Below are 20,783 nucleotides of genomic sequence, written 5' to 3'. Positions count from 1 at the left end.
AGGGGGTGTGGAAATGCTCCCCAGAACGCGCGTCCTCTTCCGTCTCAAAATACTATAAATAGCTTTGATCAGCAAGCCAATGCTACTGGTAATACAGCTCAGTACTATAATACTGATTATTATGTAGAAGCCGACAATGTGGAAGGTAATGATTACTAGGACAGCCGTAGACAGAGAGGGAGTTGTTTCAGTACCAGTGGATCAGAGTGGACCATATGTTAAAGTGACTACAGCGGGTGTAACAGAGCCCTTTCTGCTAGACACTGGTGCTGCAAAGAGTTCAATCATGCATTCAAAACTCCCTGGCGCGCCTTTGTCTGGCGAAATGAATGTTTCAGTAGGTTTTTCTGGCGCCCCAGTTAGGAACCCGATTTCTAGTCCTATGTCACTTTCTGTTGGACCTTGTGAGCTAAAAGCACCCCTCATCCTAACGACAGGTTGTGGTGAAAATCTGTTAGGATTAGATTTGTTAAAAAGATTGCATGCAACGCTATATTGTTCTTCCTCAGGAGTACAACTTACATTAGGTAAGAAAGTGATTTCCCCGATGTATTTGTCTAAGAATGCAATGCCACCTGAATTGTCATTCCTTCCGGATGTCCTTTGGGCTACTGGTCCCAATGATGTGGGTCTTCTGGAAATACCGCCATATGTGGTAACTTTAAAGGCCAATGTCAGATTGCCACGCATTCCCCAGTACAAGATCTCCAATGAAGGTCAGAAAACGTTGTTAGCCATTGTCAGCGATTTGATTAAAAAGGGTGTAATTGAAGAGACAAGAGGCAACGTTTGCAATAGTCCTGTTTTACCTGTCTTAAAACGAACGGACCCTTCACAGCCACCTGTTTACAGATTTGTGATTGATCTTAGAGAGGTAAATAAGATTGTTGTGCCACAGTTTCCAGTTGTCCCTGATATAACTGCCTTGTTAACCATGATTCCAGCCTCCGCTGCATGGTTCTCAGTGATCGATTCAAAGAATGCTTTCTTTAGCATCCCAATTGCAGAGGAGAGCAGAGACATTTTTGGCTTCAGTTTAGGAGGTCGAAACTTCCGCTTTAAACGCGCTCCCCAGGGCTACTGTGAAAGTCCATCAATATACAGTCAGGCTTTAAAAGCGCAGCTTGATGCACTGGTTTTACCCAGTGGCGCTATCCTTATTCAGTATGTTGACGATTTGCTAATCGCCGCGGATACTGAAAAGATTTGCAAAAAAGCTACATTGTCATTGTTGCGTCATTTGTCTGCCTTTCATCACAAAGTGTCTCTCTCAAAGCTGCAATATTGTCGACAAGAAGTGACCTACTTAGGTCATCTCTTATCGAAGGAGGGAAGAAAACTGACCCCAGAAGAATTCAAGCCATTGCACAATTAAGTGTGCCAAGAACACAGAGAGAAGTGCGTGCTTTCTTGGGCATTACTTCATACTGTAGGCATTGGATTCCCAATTTTTCCTTGCTGGCAAAACCTTTGTTAGCATTAACATGCAAAGACACACCGAATCCTATTCCATGGTCTGAAGAGTGTCAGAAAAGTTTTTTGGAATTGCGCAATGCATTATGTTCAGCTCCTGTGTTGGGTACCCCTGACTACAGCAAGCCTTTTACACTGTATGTTCATGAGAAAAATGGTTGCGCATTATCAGTGTTAACACAGCCTTTTGGCGACAGACCGCGTCCATGCGCATATTTTTCATCAACCTTGGACCCGGTAGCTAGGGCATTGCCAAGTTGTCTGAGAGCTACAGCCGCCGCAGCTATGTCTCTTCGACAGTCTGCTGGACTAGTGATGGATAATACATTGATTGTTATGGTTCCACATGCTGTGGACACATTGTTAAACAGGACCAAGACACAGCACTTAACTAGTGCGCTTTTATCAGGATATGAGCTGACACTGTTAGCAAATCATATACACATAAAGAGATGCAACACGTTGAATCCAGCTACATTATTACCGATTCCAGCAGACCTAGATGAGATTAAGCAACATGACTGTCTGTTCAGAACAGAAGAAGAGACGAAAGGGAGAGTAGATCTTAAAGATACTCCCCTGACTGAGTGTGATGGTACCTTATGGGTGGATGGTTCGTGCTTTAAGCTTCCGAATGGTGATACGACTGCTGCATATGCTATCACGACTTTGCACACGATTGTTGAAACTGCACGTGTGCCACAAAATTCGGCTCAAGCAGCAGAATTAATTGCTCTTACAAGAGCATGTGTGTTGTCTGAAGGAATGAAAGTGAACATATATACCGACAGCCAGTACGCCTTTGGCGTGGCGCATAGTTTTGGGCGATTGTGGAAGGAACGTGGGTTCCTGACTTCGCATGGAGCTAAGATTCAGAATGGCAAGTTGGTGAATGATCTCCTTGAGTCGCTGACCCTACCGTTGCAAGTTGCGAATATGAAATGCAGTGCGCACAAGAAAATCACTGATGATGTTGGTCGCGGTAATGCATTTGCTGACGAAGTCGTGAAAGAAACAGCAAAAGATGTGAAGACTCGAATGTATGTTGCAGGCCCTGCAAGATGGATTGGTGATGTTAGAATGTGTGAAAACACGATAGAGAGTGTAAAGTCCCTTCAAGCTGAAGCCACAGAGAAAGAGTTGAGCAAGTGGAGAGAAAGTACGGGTAAATTGGACGAGAATGGTTGTTGGGTCGATTTGTCAGAACATCGGTGATGGTTGTTACCTGATGCATATGTGCTTCCAGTGGTTACTATGGCACATGGAATGGCACATATCAGTATGAAAGGAATCTGTAAGTTGTTGGCTCCAGTATGGCAGAATGCTGGAATTCCCAAGTGTGCAGAGAATGTGGTCAAGAATTGTATGGTATGTTTGAGGTACAACCCTGGTAGAGGAACCCCAACTCCAGCTGGTCATTTTGCACCTCCATCATATCCATTCGAAGTTTTGCAGCTAGATTTTATCCACATGGAAAGGTGCAACAACTTGAAATATGTACTGGTTGTTGTTTGCGCTTTTTCAAAATGGATAGAAGCATATCCCCTAAAAGACAACACTGCTTTATCCACAGCCAAAGCCCTTGTGAAGGAATTTTTTCCTAGGTTTGGAATGCCGAGAATGGTGTGGAGTGACAATGGGAGTGAGTTTGTGGGTCGAGTGATGAAGAATGTGTGTGAGGGGTTAGGGATAAAGCAAAAGTTCCACGCTGCAAATCACCCCCAATCAGCTGGATTAGTAGAGCGCTACAATGGCGCTCTAAAACTCAAGCTGGCCAAAATCCAGGGGAGCTCCGGTCTTAAACGGCCTGACGCTCTGCCTCTAGCGCTCCTGTCCACCAGAATGACTGTGCATTCACGAGTGGGACTTAGTCCATATGAAACAATTTTTGGCCGCCCGGCCAATGTATGGGGTGTGCCAAGACCGACGAAATTCAGCGAAATCGAACATCCAGTACTGCTTGATTACTTGTATGAATTGACGGCTAAATTGCGTGTTTTACACCAACAGGTGCATGATACTCTCCCCCAGGCCTCTGAAGCTCCAGGACACCCTATCGACCCTGGCACATGGGTGCTCATCAAGAATTTCCAGCGCAAAAGCAACGATGAGCCCCGTTGGATTGGCCCTCACCTCGTACTTCTGTCTACAAGATCAGCTGTTCGAGTAAAGGGGAAAAAGAATTGGATCCACGGCGCCCACATCAAGAGGATCCCTTTGCCTCTACCATATGACCAGTGGGTCCAGGAGGGTATCGCTGACTCTGAAACCGTCACTGTACCTCGTTTTGTGCCATTCAGTGATGCACGCGTAAGAGGCACAACTTCAGCACAACAGAGTGACGATATTTTGCAAGAAGCTGTGCCACCGTCAATTCGATTGGACACCACAGAGCCTGAACTCTTGTTTCAAGATCAGACAGTACCTGGCCGTTTCCGCTATAACTTAAGACCAAGGCCTATGGACAAATAAATATTCTTTTCCCTTACCTTTTTGTTTTTGATACCATAGCTCTCCCATCTGAAGGACTTTCTTGATTTTTGTTTTTCGAACCACCATTCGGGTTCAGCCACAGGGTCGCGGTGCCAAGACTTTGGGGTACAGGCCGAAGACGTTAGGTCAACGGTTCTGGTTTGTCTAGGGCGTTCCCTGGACCGACAGGCGTACTCCTTAGCAGAAGATACTCACCCGCCGCGAGCGGCACGATTAGAGGATGGAGTTTTTCAAGATGGAGAGACCCGCTGAGGAAATGAACTTTAATACTAGAATATGTAAAAAAATGAAGAGCAAACGTTTTGTATCATTATGTCTGTTTATATTATGTAGTATGATAGTGTTTACTGTAGGATTTGTATTCTTCTCCTCTCAAGAGCCCATTGCACCCACTGTACAGCCTATACCTCCTCCTACTGTCTCCTCACACTCTTTTCACCCTCTGCCTGAACATGAACAAGCTAGACGATCAGAGTTTGTAAACAACTCGTTTATTCAGCTCCTGCACCAGCACCAACTAGTCATGAATACAACCAATTGCTGGGTGTGTGGTTTAATGCCACATACCATTAATAAGGGTATTCCTTATCTAGTGCTGCCGTTTAGTTACAATGGATCGTCATGGGCATTCCAGACCATGTTTCTCTTTGCACTAGAGGCCTACTCCCCGCGACAATCGCGTTCCATCAGACCTAGCACCAATAATAAGGCCTTAATGAAAGGAGTTGCCGATATGAGCAGAGATATCGACGCATACTCATCTATACCCAAGGATGAATTGAGAGCTTATGTAGGGTGGAACGCGACGGGGTATAGTATTAGTCTGGGTGAAAGACAGCGAAAAATCTCATCCCCAATTTGGGTCGTACCCCACATAGGTCGGTTCTGTTTACAAGGTAATGGTCAGAATCCAAGCGCTCAACTGGGGAAAAGTGACTGTACTGAAACGTACACTTTCCCATCACAGTTTTCCCCTGCGTTTTTGGCTGCCAAGGGTACATATTTTGTCTGCAATGACCGAGCATATACATGGTTGCCCCCTGATTTCTCGGGCACATGTTATATTGCAAATTTGCTACCGCCGACATTTACTGCTGCCTCTGACTATCACAAGAGCAGAGTTGTGAGAGGCGTGATTAGTAAGGAGGATACTGCCGGTCAGGAAGCGGGAGACTTCTTTTTGGGTTTCTTGCCGTTTTGGGGACCTATGGTCAATAGTAGGAACCTGAGACAAGTGACTCGTGTGGTTGAATCCACTGTTAATGTTACGGCTGGTGCCCTTGGTAATTTAACAGCTGAGCTCCAAGCGGATCGCCTCATGACTTTGCAGAACCGCATGGTTCTAGACGTTATACTTGCAGACCGCGGTGGGGTATGTAAGGTTATCCAATCTAGTTGTTGCATTTTCATACCAGATAACGCTCCAACAGTTTATCAAGCCATCTCCAAACTCCATAAAATATCTGAATCCATACACGTGGATAAAGGAGATTGGTCACTGGTGGGGTGGTTCTGGGAACTGATATCTGCCTGGGGTTGGAAGATTCTGATGGTCATTGGAATGATCTTAGCCATCCTTTTCCTGTTCTGTCTGTGCATACAGTGTGCTCCTGCGATATGTGGCCTCTGTGCTACATTATGTGTAAGGAAACCTGTATCGAGGGACGAGCTAAGTAATAGGATGATGCTACAGCAACATCTCCATGACTTTGTGAATATTGACCTAGACTCGGATTGATGTGAGCATAGTTATTGCCTATGTAAGGGCAAAAGGAGGGTCTGTGGTACTTTGAAATTTGGGGTCGCGTGGGAGACACGGCCCTACCCCTGTCTATTCCGGTATTAGCGAACCGCGAATGGTCAATGCGGTATGTACAAGTGCTTTATATAACGTTTTAGCGATAAATGCACTATGTATACGTTATTATGCATTGACTTCGTGGGTTCCATCTTAGAGCGGTGGCCATCTTATGGTTGCCCTCACATAGGCTACATATTATGAAGCAAATACGGGCCTTTAGAGCACATGTGCCTTCCTTTGACTTCTCTGTGACCTGGGCAGCTTGGCTCCGCTGCCCCAGGTCAGTCCGGTCTCACGAGCTCCCCGTCCTATGGCCACCTGTGATTAGCATCAGGGTTTGACACACCATAAAGCCTTTTCATCCTACACGAGCCTCCGGCTAATCTCTTTCACACCTGACTCTTCCTGCTTTATGGCTTGTTTTCTAAACAGGAGATGCTCGTGTTTATTGGGTCCTGTTTATATCTGATGTGGGATCTGAGCCTTGCTGGGTAAATAATTGTGGGCTGGCTTAACTGGAATGTGGGATGGTCATCATGACTGCCTTTTCGTTTGTAATGTATACATATGAATGACCATGCCATAAAACAAGGAATGTGTGCCTGAAGCATGATATTTTGTATTTAAGGAGAAGCTCGTTTCTGTAACTTTAAGCAGTCTCCTGAGAACATACATACTGTTGTACTTCTCGGATACCTGTAATTGGTCTGCAGCCAATAAACTGATCTTTGACTTCACCCAGAAGACTCTGTGTTTCTGTAGGTCTGAAACAGGAAGAACCCGAAGTCTTAGGGTGTGTTCCCCTGCACCGCTGGGCTTAAAATTCCCAGTACTTCACAGCCACTGGCTCGGGATTGAGACTGGGGAGCCACTAGCTCTGGATTGAGAGTGGGGAGCCAATGGCTCTGGATTGAGAGTGGGGAGTCCTTGGCACTGACTGGAGACTGGGAAGTCCACTAAGAAGGGGGACCCCTGAAAACTGATACGGGCAGGTATACCAGGGGAATAAACAAGTACCAAGGAAAACAGAGTACCTGCCACAAATAAATAGTGAGTACGGCCCTACGGGGGGTCCGGATACTTAAGAGCTTCAACCAACGGGCAAAACCAGGGCACAAGAAGAACAAGCAGGCAGAGTCTAAACAGGTTGGGATATTTTTGGAAAAGAATCTTTTTATTTCATCGTAATTCGTTGTGGCAGGTACTCTGTTTTCCTTGGTACTGGAGACTGGGAAGTCCCTGGGTATGGATTGAGACTAAGGAGCCACTGGCTTTGAATTGAGACTGGGGAGTCACTGGCTCTGGATTGGGACTGGGAAAGCACTGAGTCTGGATTGAGACTGGGGAGTCACTGGCTCTGGATTAAGACTGGGGAGCCACTGGCTCTGGATTGAGACTGGACAGCCACTGGCTTTGGATTGAAACTGGGGAGTTACTGGCTCTGGATTGAGACTGTGAAGTCCCTGGGTCTGAATTGAGACTGGGGCGTCCCTGGGTCTGGATTGAGACCGGGGAGTCACGGCCTCTAGATTGAGTCCGGGGAGTCTTTGGGTCTGGATTGAGATTGTGGAGCTACTGGCTCTGGATTGAGACTGGGGAGTCACTGGTTCTGGATTGAGACTGGGGAGTCACTGGCTCTTGATTGAGACTGGGGAGTCAGTGGTTTGAGACTATGGAGTCCCAGGGTCTGAATTTAGACTGGGGAGTCCATGGTTCTGGATTGAGACTGGGAGCCACTGGCTCTGGATTGACACTGGAGAGTCACTGGCTCAGGTTCGAGACTGGGGAGCCCCAGGGTCTGGATTGAGACTTGGGCACCTCTGGCTCTGGATTGAGACTAGGGAGTCCCTGGGTCTGAATTGAGACTGGGGAGTCACTGGCACCGAATTTAGACTGGAGAGTCCCTGGGTCTGGATTGAGACTGGGGAGTCACTGGCTCTGGATTGAGGCTGGGGAGTCCCTTGTCTGGATTGAGACTGGGGAACAACTGGCTCTGGGTTGAGACTGGGAAGTCACTGGCTCTGGATTGAGACTGGGAAGTCACTGGATTGAGACTAGGGAGTCAGGGTCTCGATTGAGACCGGGGAGTCCATGGCTCTTGCTTGAGACTGGGGAACCACTGGCTCTGGATTGAGACTGGGGAGTCACTGGCTCTGGATTGAAACTGGGGAGTCAGTGGTTTGAGACTGTGGAGTCCCAGGGCCTTGATTGAGACTGGGGAGTCCATGGTTCTGGATTGAGACTGGGAGCCACTGGCTCTGGATTGACACTGGAGAGTCACTGGCTCAGGTTCGAGACTGGGGAGCCCCTGGGTCTGGATTGAGACTTGGGAGCCTCTGGCTCTGGATTAAGACTAGGGAGTCCCTGGGTCTGGATTGAGACTGGGGAGCCACTGGCACTGAATTTAGACTGGGGAAGTCCCTGGGTCTGGGTTGAGACTGGGGAGTCACTGGCTCTGGAATGAGACTGGGGAGTCCCTTGTCTGAATTGAGACTGGGGAACAACTGTCTCTGGGTTGAGACTGGGGAGTCACTGGCTCTGGATTGAGACTGGGGAGTCACTGGATTGAGACTGGGGAGTCACTGGGTTGAGACTAGGGAGTCCCTGGATCTGGATTGAGACTGGGGAACAACTGGCTCTGTGTTGAGACTGGGGAGTCACTGGATTGAGACTGGGGAGTCACTGGGTTGAGACTGGGGAGTCACAGGGTCTCGATTGAGACTGGGGAGTCCATGGCTCTTGCTTGAGACTGGGGAACCACTGGCTCTGGATTGAGACTGGGGAGTCACTGGATTGAGACTGGGGAGTCAGTGGTTTGAGACTGGGGAGTCACAGGGTCTCGATTGAGACTAGGGAGTCCCTGGCTCTGGATTGAGACTGGGAAACAACTAGCTCTGGGTTGAGACTGGGGAGTCACTGGCTCTGGATTGAGACTGGGGAGTCACTGGATTGAGACTGGGGAGTCACTGGGTTGAGACAGGGGAGACACAGGTTCTCGATTAAGACTGGGGATTAGATGGCTCTTGCTTGAGACTGGGGAACCACTGGCTCTGGATTGAGACTGGAGAGCCACTGGGTCTGGATTGAGACTGGGGAGCCACTGGCTCCGGATCAAGACTGTGGAATCCCTGGCTCTGAATTGAGACTGGCTAGTACCTGGCTCTGGATTGAGCCTGGGGAGTCCCTTGGTCTGGATTGAGACTGGGGAGTGAGTGGCTCTGGATTGAATTTGAGGGGCCACTGGCTCTGGATTGAGACTGAGGAGCCACTGGCTCTGGATTGAAACTGTGGAATCCCTGGCTCAGGATTGAGACTGTGGAATCCCTGGCTCTGGGTTGAGCCTGGGGAGTCCCTGGGTCTGGATGGAGACTAGGGAGTGACTGGCTCTGGATTGAAACTGGGCAGCCACTGTCTCTGGATTGAGACTTGGGAGCCTCTGGCTCTGGATTAAGACTAGGGAGTCCCTGGGTCTGGATTGAGACTGGGGAGCCACTGGCACTGAATTTAGACTGGGGAAGTCCCTGGGTCTGGGTTGAGACTGGGGTGTCACTGGCTCTGGAATGAGACTGGGGAGTCCCTTGTCTGAATTGAGACTGGGGAACAACTGTCTCTGGGTTGAGACTGGGGAGTCACTGGCTCTGGATTGAGACTGGGGAGTCACTGGATTGAGACTGGGGAGTCACTGGGTTGAGACTAGGGAGTCCCTGGATCTGGATTGAGACTGGGGAACAACTGGCTCTGTGTTGAGACTGGGGAGTCACTGGATTGAGACTGGGGAGTCACTGGGTTGAGACTGGGGAGTCACAGGGTCTCGATTGAGACTGGGGAGTCCATGGCTCTTGCTTGAGACTGGGGAACCACTGGCTCTGGATTGAGTCTGGGGAGTCACTGGATTGAGACTGGGGAGTCAGTGGTTTGAGACTGGGGAGTCACAGGGTCTCGATTGAGACTAGGGAGTCCCTGGCTCTGGATTGAGACTGGGAAACAACTGGCTCTGAGTTGAGACTGGGGAGTCACTGGCTCTGGATTGAGACTGGGGAGTCACTGGATTGAGACTGGGGAGTCACTGGGTTGAGACAGGGGAGACACAGGGTCTCGATTAAGACTGGGGATTAGATGGCTCTTGCTTGAGACTGGGGAACCACTGGCTCTGGATTGAGACTGGAGAGCCACTGGGTCTGGATTGAGACTGGGGAGCCACTGGCTCTGGATCAAGACTGTGGAATCCCTGGCTCTGAATTGAGACTGGCTAGTACCTGGCTCTGGATTGAGCCTGGGGAGTCCCTTGGTCTGGATTGAGACTGGGGAGTGAGTGGCTCGGGATTGAATTTGAGGGGCCACTGGCTCTGGATTGAGACTGAGGAGCCACTGGCTCTGGATTGAAACTGTGGAATCCCTGGCTCAGGATTGAGACTGTGGAATCCCTGGCTCTGGGTTGAGCCTGGGGAGTCCCTGGGTCTGGATGGAGACTAGGGAGTGACTGGCTCTGGATTGAAACTGGGCAGCCACTGTCTCTGGATTGCGACTGGGGAGCCACTGGCTCTGGATTGAGAGTGGGGAGCCACTGGCTCTGGATTGAGAGTGGGGAGTCCTTGGCTCTGGAGAGAGACTGGAAAATCCTTGGCTCTGGAGGAAGACGAAGGAGCCACTGGCTCTGGATTGAGACTAGGGAGTCCCTGGGTCTGGATTGAGACTGGGGAGTCCCTGGGTCTGGATTGAGACTGGGGAGTCAATGGCTCTGGATTGAGACTGGGGAGTCCCTGGTCTGGACTGAGACTGGGGAACAACTGGCTCTGGGTTGAGACTGGGAAGTCACTGGCTCTGGATTGAGACTGGGGAGTCACTGGATTGAGACTGAGGAGTCACTGGGTTGAGACTGGGGAGTCCCAGGGTCTCGATTGAGACTGGGGAGTCCATGGCTCTCGCTTGAGACTGGGGAGTGACTGGTTTTGGATTGAAACTGGGCAGCCACTGGCTCTGGATTGAGACTGGGGAGCCACTGGCACTGGATTGAGACTGGGAGCCACTGGGTCTGGATTGAGACTGGGGAGCCACTGGCTCTGGATCAAGACTGGAATCCCTGGCTTTGGACTGAGACTGGCTAGTACCTGGCTCTGGATTGAGACTGGGGAACAACTGGCTCTGGGTTGAGACTGGGGAGTCACTGGCTCTGGATTGAGACTGGGGAGTCACTGGATTGAGACTGGGGAGTCACTGGGTTGAGACTGGGGAGTCCCAGGGTCTCGACTGAGACTGGGGAGTCCATGGCTCTTGCTTGAGACTGGGGAGTGACTGGCTCTGGATTGAAACTGGGCAGCCACTGGCTCTGGATTGAGACTGGGGAGCCACTGGCTCTGGATTGAGACTGTGGAATCCCTGGCTCTGGATTGAGACTGTGGAATCCCTGGCTCTGGTTTGAGCCTGGGGAGTCCCTGGGTCTGGATGGAGACTGGGGAGTGACTGGCTCTGGAGTGAAACTGGGCAGCCACTGGCTCTGGACTGAGACTGGGGAGCCACTGGCTCTGGATTGAGACTGGGGAGTCACTGGCTCTGGATTGAAACTGGGGAGGCACTGGGTATGGATTGAGACTGGGGAGTCCCTGTTTCTGAATGAGACTGGGTAGTCCCTGGGTCTGGATTGAGACTGGGGAGCCACTGGCTCTGGATTGAAGCTGTGGAGTCCTTGGCTCTGGATTGAGACTGGGGAGCCACTGGCTCTGGATTGAGACTTTGGAGTCCCTGTATCTGAATGAGACTGGGTAGTCCCTGGGTCTGGATTGAGACTGGGGAGTCCCTGACTCTGGATCAAGACTAGGGAGTCCCTGGCTCTGGATTGAGACTGGGGAACAACTGGCTATGGGTTGAGACTGGGGAGTCACTGGCTCTGGATTGAGACTGGGGAGCCACTGGGTCTGGATTGAGACTGGGGAGCCACTGGCTCTGGATCAAGACTGTGGAATCCCTGGCTCTGGATTGAGCCTGGGGAGTCCATGGCTCTTGCTTGTCACTGGCTCTGGATTGAAACTGGGCAGCCACTGGGTCAGGATTGAGACTGGGCAGCCACTGGCTCTGGATTGAGACTGTGGAATCTCTGGCTCTGTATTGAGACTGTGGAATCCCTGGCTCCGGATTGAGCCTGGAGAGTCCCTGGGTCTGGATGGAGACTGGGGAGTGAATGGCTCTGGAGTGAAACTGGGCAGCCACTGGCTCTGGATTGAGACTGGGGAGCCACTGGCTCTGAATTGAGACTGGGAAGTCCCTGGGTATGGATTGAGACTAAGGAGCCACTGGCTCTGGATTGAAACTGGGGAGGCACTGGCTCTGGATTGAGACTGGGGAGGCACTGGCTCTGGAGTGAGACTGGGGAGCCGCTGGGTCTGGATTGAGAATGGGGAATCACTGTCTCTGGATTGAAGCTGTGGAGTCCTTGGCTCTGAATTGAGACTGGGGAGCAACTGGCTCTAGATTGAGACTTGGGAGTCCCTGGGTCTGATTGAGACTGGAGAGCCACTGGCTCTGGACTGAGAGTTGGGAGTCGCAGGCCCTAGATTGAGACTGGAGAGTCCATGGCTCTGGATTGAGACTGGGGAGTCCCTGGCTCTGGATCAAGACTAGGGAGTCCCTGTCTCTGGATTGAGACTGGGGAGTCCCTGGCTCTGGATTGAGACTGGGGAGTCCCTGGCTCTGGATTGAGACTGGGGAGTCCCTGGGTTTGGATTGAGACTGGGGAGTCCCTGGCACTGGATTCAGACTGGGGAGTGCCTGGAGCTGAATTCAGACTGGGGAGTCACTGGCTTTGGATTGAGACTGGGGAGTCACTGGATTGAGACTGAGGAGTCACTGGGTTGAGACTGGGGAGTCCCAGGGTCTCGATTGAGACTGGGGAGTCCATGGCTCTCGCTTGAGACTGGGGAGTGACTGGTTTTGGATTGAAACTGGGCAGCCACTGGCTCTGGATTGAGACTGGGGAGCCACTGGCACTGGATTGAGACTGGGAGCCACTGGGTCTGGATTGAGACTGGGGAGCCACTGGCTCTGGATCAAGACTGGAATCCCTGGCTTTGGACTGAGACTGGCTAGTACCTGGCTCTGGATTGAGACTGGGGAACAACTGGCTCTGGGTTGAGACTGGGGAGTCACTGGCTCTGGATTGAGACTGGGGAGTCACTGGATTGAGACTGGGGAGTCACTGGGTTGAGACTGGGGAGTCCCAGGGTCTCGACTGAGACTGGGGAGTCCATGGCTCTTGCTTGAGACTGGGGAGTGACTGTCTCTGGATTGAAACTGGGCAGCCACTGGCTCTGGATTGAGACTGGGGAGCCACTGGCTCTGGATTGAGACTGTGGAATCCCTGGCTCTGGATTGAGACTGTGGAATCCCTGGCTCTGGTTTGAGCCTGGGGAGTCCCTGGGTCTGGATGGAGACTGGGGAGTGACTGGCTCTGGAGTGAAACTGGGCAGCCACTGGCTCTGGACTGAGACTGGGGAGCCACTGGCTCTGGATTGAGACTGGGGAGTCACTGGCTCTGGATTGAAACTGGGGAGGCACTGGGTATGGATTGAGACTGGGGAGTCCCTGTTTCTGAATGAGACTGGGTAGTCCCTGGGTCTGGATTGAGACTGGGGAGCCACTGGCTCTGGATTGAAGCTGTGGAGTCCTTGGCTCTGGATTGAGACTGGGGAGCCACTGGCTCTGGATTGAGACTTTGGAGTCCCTGTATCTGAATGAGACTGGGTAGTCCCTGGGTCTGGATTGAGACTGGGGAGTCCCTGACTCTGGATCAAGACTAGGGAGTCCCTGGCTCTGGATTGAGACTGGGGAACAACTGGCTATGGGTTGAGACTGGGGAGTCACTGGCTCTGGATTGAGACTGGGGAGCCACTGGGTCTGGATTGAGACTGGGGAGCCACTGGCTCTGGATCAAGACTGTGGAATCCCTGGCTCTGGATTGAGCCTGGGGAGTCCATGGCTCTTGCTTGTCACTGGCTCTGGATTGAAACTGGGCAGCCACTGGGTCTGGATTGAGACTGGGCAGCCACTGGCTCTGGATTGAGACTGTGGAATCCCTGGCTCCGGATTGAGCCTGGAGAGTCCCTGGGTCTGGATGGAGACTGGGGAGTGAATGGCTCTGGAGTGAAACTGGGCAGCCACTGGCTCTGGATTGAGACTGGGGAGCCACTGGCTCTGAATTGAGACTGGGAAGTCCCTGGGTATGGATTGAGACTAAGGAGCCACTGGCTCTGGATTGAAACTGGGGAGGCACTGGCTCTGGATTGAGACTGGGGAGGCACTGGCTCTGGAGTGAGACTGGGGAGCCGCTGGGTCTGGATTGAGAATGGGGAATCACTGTCTCTGGATTGAAGCTGTGGAGTCCTTGGCTCTGAATTGAGACTGGGGAGCAACTGGCTCTAGATTGAGACTTGGGAGTCCCTGGGTCTGATTGAGACTGGAGAGCCACTGGCTCTGGACTGAGAGTTGGGAGTCGCAGGCCCTAGATTGAGACTGGAGAGTCCATGGCTCTGGATTGAGACTGGGGAGTCCCTGGCTCTGGATCAAGACTAGGGAGTCCCTGTCTCTGGATTGAGACTGGGGAGTCCCTGGCTCTGGATTGAGACTGGGGAGTCCCTGGCTCTGGATTGAGACTGGGGAGTCCCTGGGTTTGGATTGAGACTGGGGAGTCCCTGGCACTGGATTCAGACTGGGGAGTGCCTGGAGCTGAATTCAGACTGGGGAGTCACTGGCTTTGGATTGAGACTGGGAAGTCCCTGGGTGTTGGACCTGGCCCTTTTGTCAGGTTCACCCCTAAACTTTTTGCATTTATCCTGGCCTTTTTCCCTATGTAGTGTTAGTCGTTTTAGGCCTCTAGGCACTTTAGCACTGTATCCCAGTGTAAAATGCGTGCGCTCTGTGTTACATTTAGTGAGACTGGCCTGCCCTCCCATTGGAATGCATGGGGGATATGTGTGTCCATGGTAGTTCCTTATGTGAAAGGAGTGCAGGGGAGAGTTTGGTATGTGCGAACTCGTGAGAATAAATGCTGCGCAATGGTGTGCACAGATTTAGTGTGACTGGTGGAATAGTGCCACTTCTAGAAGTTGGCATTTCAGTGTGCTGTGTGATGTGAATTGCCTGTCTGGTTTGTGATTGACAGGAGCTGAGAGGGCTGGGAAATTCCAGGAGCCAGGGTGAGTCTGCCAGGTGGTGAATGGAAACATCTGCATGTAGATGGGAGGGAGGGGTTGCACCTGGGACCTGAATGAGGCTGGGCCTTCCGTTCACAATTCTGGCTCCACCTCCTGTGGTGCGTCTGATGTCCCTGGCCTGTCCTGTGAATAGATAGGGGAGCTGAGCAAAACAAAGTGCTCCTGAACCAGTTGTATCTGGTTCTCCTCTTGCCCTACAGTTGCAGAACAAGTGAAAATGCTGTATAAAAGAAGGGGCTGTGACCCCATGAAAATGTTCTTGTTCTGAACTTGAATCTACCAGGGGCGGGCTGCTGGGCCTCAGGGGAAGGCTTGCCTCCCTGGGCCCTGCCCAGCCCGTGGATGCCTGGAGGACTTCTTTGTGGGGACCCTTCTGCCCTATATTGCCCTCTTCATCTGTGAGTGCTTTGCTGTATTCTTAAGAGCACCTGGCTCTTTCTTTTATATTTTAAAAGCAGGAGCCCACCCTGCTTTTATATCGTAATTCGGAGGGAGCCTACCCCTCATTGCCGCATTTTTGATTTTATAATTGAAGCGGGAGCCCACCTCGCGTTTCACCGCCGCGGCCCGATCGCTGGGAGGAAGTCAGGCAACGTGGTGCCTGATGGCGGGCGGGACTTTCGGTTTGGCAAAGGAAGCCCCGCGCACACCCACGCTGCAGGAAGAAGCGGCCGGAGCAGCAGCGCCTGTACCCTTTTCCCTACGGGGCTCCCGTGATCCACCACAGGATGCCATATTCCCGGCGGGGCTCCCCTTATTGGAGTGAGAGCCCCACGGGTGCGGCCTTGGTGAAGTCCCGGTCCCAGAAGAGGGACCGGGAGAAGAGGAGACAGAGCCCCCCCCCCCACGACGAAGAGAGGAGCAGCTGGAGAAGCCAGGAATCCCCGAGGCAGTCCGGTGAGTGCGGGCTGGGCGGGATCCAGTGCAGGCCTCTTTTCCTTGAGCGACCCCGCCTTCCAGAGGGCCACTCCAACGCTGGGCATGTGTGTTTTTGAGCCCATGGGGCTCCAACGCTGGGCATGGGTGTTTTCAAGCCCATGGGGCTCCAATGAGGGCACAATAGTTTCGGGGCCCCTGAGGGCCACAGTCTTTTGGGGGCAGTTTTCGGTTTAACAGCCCCAGTGAGGCCCCGAGGTGCCAGGGCCCTGTGCTCCCTTCCCAGTTGCCCTGCGAGAGCGCAGGCAGCTGCAACGTTCTGCGCAAAAGTAGTCTATATTCCCTAAGGAGGACGGAAGGGGCACAGTGAGTGCCTGGCCTTTTATTATTGTTCACAGCTAACCAGCAAGTAGTGGGCAGCTGCATCGTTTAGGCCACGGTGCTTTGGTAGTTAGGAGTGAGATGCACTCCTTTGCCCCATCCCTTCACAGCTGCACAGCACTTAGTGCCAGCTGCTACGTTTAGGCCGGCGCAGATTGAGCGCCTTGACATTTGGATAGAGGACATTTGAGCCCCTTAGAGATGGCCATTTGGCCAGGGGGACTAGTAGGTTTGAAGGGCGCCAGGCGCTAGTGTGATTTATATAGGTGCTAGGAAATGTAATTTATATAGTATGTTTTATGCACCCTGATTTATGCCTCTAGATGTAACTTTATGATTATAAGGTTTGACCTACTGTTTTATTTTTATCTTCTACTGTGGTTTAGGTTTGATTTATTCCCTACTGCGGTTTATGCTAGTAAATTTATTTCCTAATGCGAGTTATGGTTAGGAGATTATGGTCTGCTATGTTTAGGCTTATGAGGTTGGCGCAGAATAGATTTCTCGCCTGATGTGATACTGTGCGTGATATGATTTATGTTGCAGGTTGATGCTGAGTATAGTGTCTACCAGTGATTACTGGTTGTGTTCTACATTTATGATATGTTCTACTTTACAATTTTTACCAAGTGATGATCCTGACAGTGGCCCACGTGGCCCTGTCATGTGTAAATAGTCCCCTGTAAATATTGCCCAGTGCCAGTTGGCACAGTGTATATTGTGTGATTACCATCTAATGTCTTATGATAATACAAAGGCTATTTTTATATATATCCTTGTGTGGAGTTCCTTTTGTGGTGTGCCTGGGATGTTGTTGCTGTGTGCGTGCGCAAATGCTTTACACATTGCCTCCGGGATAAGCCGAACTGCTCGTGCCAAGCTACCAAGGGGGTGAGCAGGGGTTACCTTTGGCGTGTAACTTCCTCGCCCTGACTAGAATGGTGGTTTCTGCCTGGCTTTGACGCAAGCCTTAGCCAGCCAGAAATCCCATTTCTAACACTGGGTCTTGTTGAGACTGGGGAGTCCCTACGTCTGGATTAAGACTGGGGAGCCACTGGCTCTGGATTGAGACGTGGAGTCACTATTATGAGAAGGTGGCCTGATATATGCTGTCCACAAGTTCTAGTGGGCACCCTGTATCAGTTCAAACAACCCCTTATGGTGAATGGTTAAAGACAACCTTATGAAAGCTATCCTAGTGGTAGCTATGGAGAGCAGCCTTCAGGCCAAGTCTTGAAGGAATGTAAAGCAGCTTGTTTTACCAGGCTATAATCTCTTGAATGATCAAATGAAAAGACAACCACACCAGATATATATTTAAAATATATGTATTTAGGTTAACACACACCCCTCTTGTCTATTTATGAGACTGGAGTTCGAAGTACTGAAGTTACAAGTGATCAAGCATCAGTAAAAGCACAAATACACGTTTGGGCCCTAGGGGCGTACCAAACCATATACTAAAAAAGTGGTATAAGAACCACGACTGGAATAGGCACTAGGCCTATTGCCTCTAGAACCGCTGGGACCCCTAAGGAACCACCCAAGGTAGTGACACAGGGGACCCACGGGAGCTGTATGCAGTGTGGAAACACAACCGCGGATTCCTATTATCTTCTATGGGCAATGTCGCGGTTGGAATTTTAAAGATTAGGGACACTTCTAATCGAGTCCGGACCAAACCCTTTTGGACTTAAGAAGTTCTAGGGCTAGCACCCACGAGAGTACCGGAGTACTCGAGTTACCTCACCCAGGGAAGCCAGGTGCATAGGTGTCGGGTCGCGTCGTCGATTTCAATGGAAGCCTGCAAAGAACTGCTGCTGCCGTGAAGAGGAGAAGTGTCCGGAGAGATCCAAGCCTGGATCTAGGATGTAAGGAACCTGAAAGCAGAGGGGACAGAGTCTGGGTCACTTGTCAGTGACATAGGGCTGGATGGACCAATGCCCACAGATGTCGGGTGCTTCAGGTGAGTTGATGGGTGTCTTGACTCTTCAGCCACGAGGTCCAGGAGGCGTTGACGAAGTCCACGAGCTGGATTCGAGCTGTCCCACGAAGTCTGTTGAGTGCTGCGGTGTCGGCGACCAGAATGGACCCAACAAGCCTTGGCAACGGCAAGTCACAGGAATGCAGAGAAAGGACTGCGGTGCAGACCAGCAAGGTCTGAGGGACTCACCCAGCGAGAGTAAGTCAGTGAACGTCTGGAGCAACCAGATAAGCCCAATCAGAAAAGGAATCGCCTTCGTGGGGACCTGCTAGCCAACCGGCTAGTGATCGCGAAGGAGCCTCGAGCGGTCGCACTTGGAGCTGGCCCACGGGTCACTCGTGGAGTGCAGGCCAACAATCTTCGGTGCAGGAGGTGCTCAAGGCTGGGGCTACTCGGAGCCCAAAGCTCAACTTCGAGGATGACCAGGAAGATAGTGTTGCTGCAAAAGTTCACGTGTCCAGGGGTCACGGTTCCACGTCACCCACGATAGCCACGGGCCTCAGCATTGCTGTGAACTCAGGGTAGCCTCGGGGAAATCTGGAAATCCACCTCTGGGGATGCAGAGACTTCGGCGACCGGCGGGAGCTTCAGAATTGCAGACCGGTCAGTTGCTTCTTTGGTGCTTGCCAAGCAGGGGAGTCACTCCTTGACCCCAAGGGAGATTTCTTCCGTCTTTGTCAGGATCCTGGTGTAGCGGCGCCTACGCAGCCCGAAGGAGTAGTTTCTTACCTGTAACTCCAGTTCTGTAGTAGGGGTATCTCTGTTATAGTCATAATCTATGAATAGTCCCGCCCATGTGCTGAGGAACCCCGGAGCAATCAAAATATCTCTTAAGCTGTCCTGCATTTGCAAATCTGCAAAGACACTTAAGAGACAGACAAAATAATACAGCCTAATAACAATATGGCTGCACTGGCCAGCACTTCATCTGAAGTGAACACAAAAGCCAAAATAAAGTTTAAATGTCATTTTTATTCACATCTGAGATGTTCCTTTACTGTATCACACTCCCTTCACCAAAATCCCTTTAAACAATAGAGAGGAAGGGGTGGACAGACAAGCCCTATAGGCTGTCATTATGTGTCTGCTAAAAGGATACCGTGCCTTTAAGGAACTCTACAGAGATCCCCGGTATCCCAGGATGCAGAGCCAAAGCAAGTTACTTTCAGTTCTTTTTGAAGGTGTATAACAACAGGCCTGATACTGTCAGTTTACTCCACCGGGGAGGAGGGAGGGTCGCTTATGACTATAACAGAGATACCCCTACTACAGAACTGGAGTTACAGGTAAGAAACTACTCCTTCTGTAGTAGGGGATCTCTGTGTATAGTCATAATCTATGAATAGAATGGCAAGCCCATCCCAGCCAATAAACAGCGGTGGAGTAAAAACCGAACACCAACAAATTACTGTGCAAACAAATTCCTCAGCGAAGCCTGTCCAACCTGCGCATCTGCCCTAGCATCAGAGTCCAGGCAGTAATGCTTTGTACACGTATGGACCGACTTCCAGGTGGCAGCCTTACAAATGTCAGAGATTGGAACATTCCTAAGCAAAGCTGTAGTCGCTGCTTTGCCCCTAGTCGAATGCGCTGTAGGCTTACCCCCTAACGTCTTATTAGCTTTCTGATAACAGAGCTGAATACAGGACACAATCCATCTGGAGATGGACTGTTTTGAGGTAGCTAGACCAGTTCTTACCGAACCATAATTTACAAACAGTTGATCCGACCTGCGGATGTCTTTTGTCTTATCTAGATAGAATTTCAACACTCTACGCACATCTAGTGAATGCAGAGACCTCTCCGCCGGAGAGGAGGGATGCTGAAAAAATGTAGGCAAAGTTATCATTTGATTTACATGGAAATCAGATATCACTTTAGGTAAAAACTTAGGATGAGTACACATTACCACTTTAGAAGCATGGAATACAGTATACGGCTCTTGACAACACAGAGCCTGGATCTCACTTACTCTCCTGGCCGATGTAATGGCCACAAGGAAGGCAGCCTTCCAGGACAAATGCTGCAAAGAAGCCTTATGAATAAGCTCAAAAGGCTCCCTCATTAATCTGGACAACACCACGTTCAATTCCCATGGTGGAGAAGGTCGTCTAACAGGGGGAAACACCTTATGCAAACCCTCAAAAAAATCTTTAATCACAGGGATTTGAAAAAATGAGGTTTGGGAAGGGCCCTTTCTATACGCAGTCAAAGCTGCGAGATGAACTTTAATAGACTGAAAGTTAAGCCCAGATTGAGCTAACTGCAGCAGATAAGGCAGAATAACATCTTCTTTACAGGATGTAGGGTCAATGTCCTTTGCCGTGCACCATAAGCAGAATCTCTTCCACTTATAGGCGTAAGAAGTCCTCGTAGACGGTCTCTTCGCCTCTTTCAAGATCTCCATACAGTCCTGAGGTAGGTTCAAGTGTCTATACTGTACTAGCTCAGGAGCCATGCTGCCAAACTCAAGGACGAGAGATTGGGGTGAACCATCTGTCCTCCGAATTTCGTGAGAAGGTCCGGCCGACACGGCAGGCGCCGGTGTGGTAGAACAGACCGGTGAAGAAGG

At 50.8% G+C, this 20,783-nt stretch overlaps 1 protein-coding gene across 1 annotated transcript in view; it reads right to left on the bottom strand.

Annotated features, from left to right (window-relative positions):
* Positions 1-20,783, bottom strand: part of LOC146822537 (N-acetylneuraminylgalactosylglucosyl-glucoside beta-1,4-N- acetylgalactosaminyltransferase 2-like) — an 811,926-nt gene that overhangs the window by 535,120 nt on the left and 256,023 nt on the right. The gene's annotated exons all lie outside the window — the stretch shown is intronic.

Source organism: Triturus cristatus, chromosome 6 (genome assembly GCF_964204655.1).
Source record: "Triturus cristatus chromosome 6, aTriCri1.1, whole genome shotgun sequence".
Classification (NCBI taxonomy): domain Eukaryota; kingdom Metazoa; phylum Chordata; class Amphibia; order Caudata; family Salamandridae; genus Triturus; species Triturus cristatus.
The sequence above is the reverse complement of the archived record's forward strand: the minus strand, read 5'-3'. Positions and strand labels throughout refer to the sequence as shown.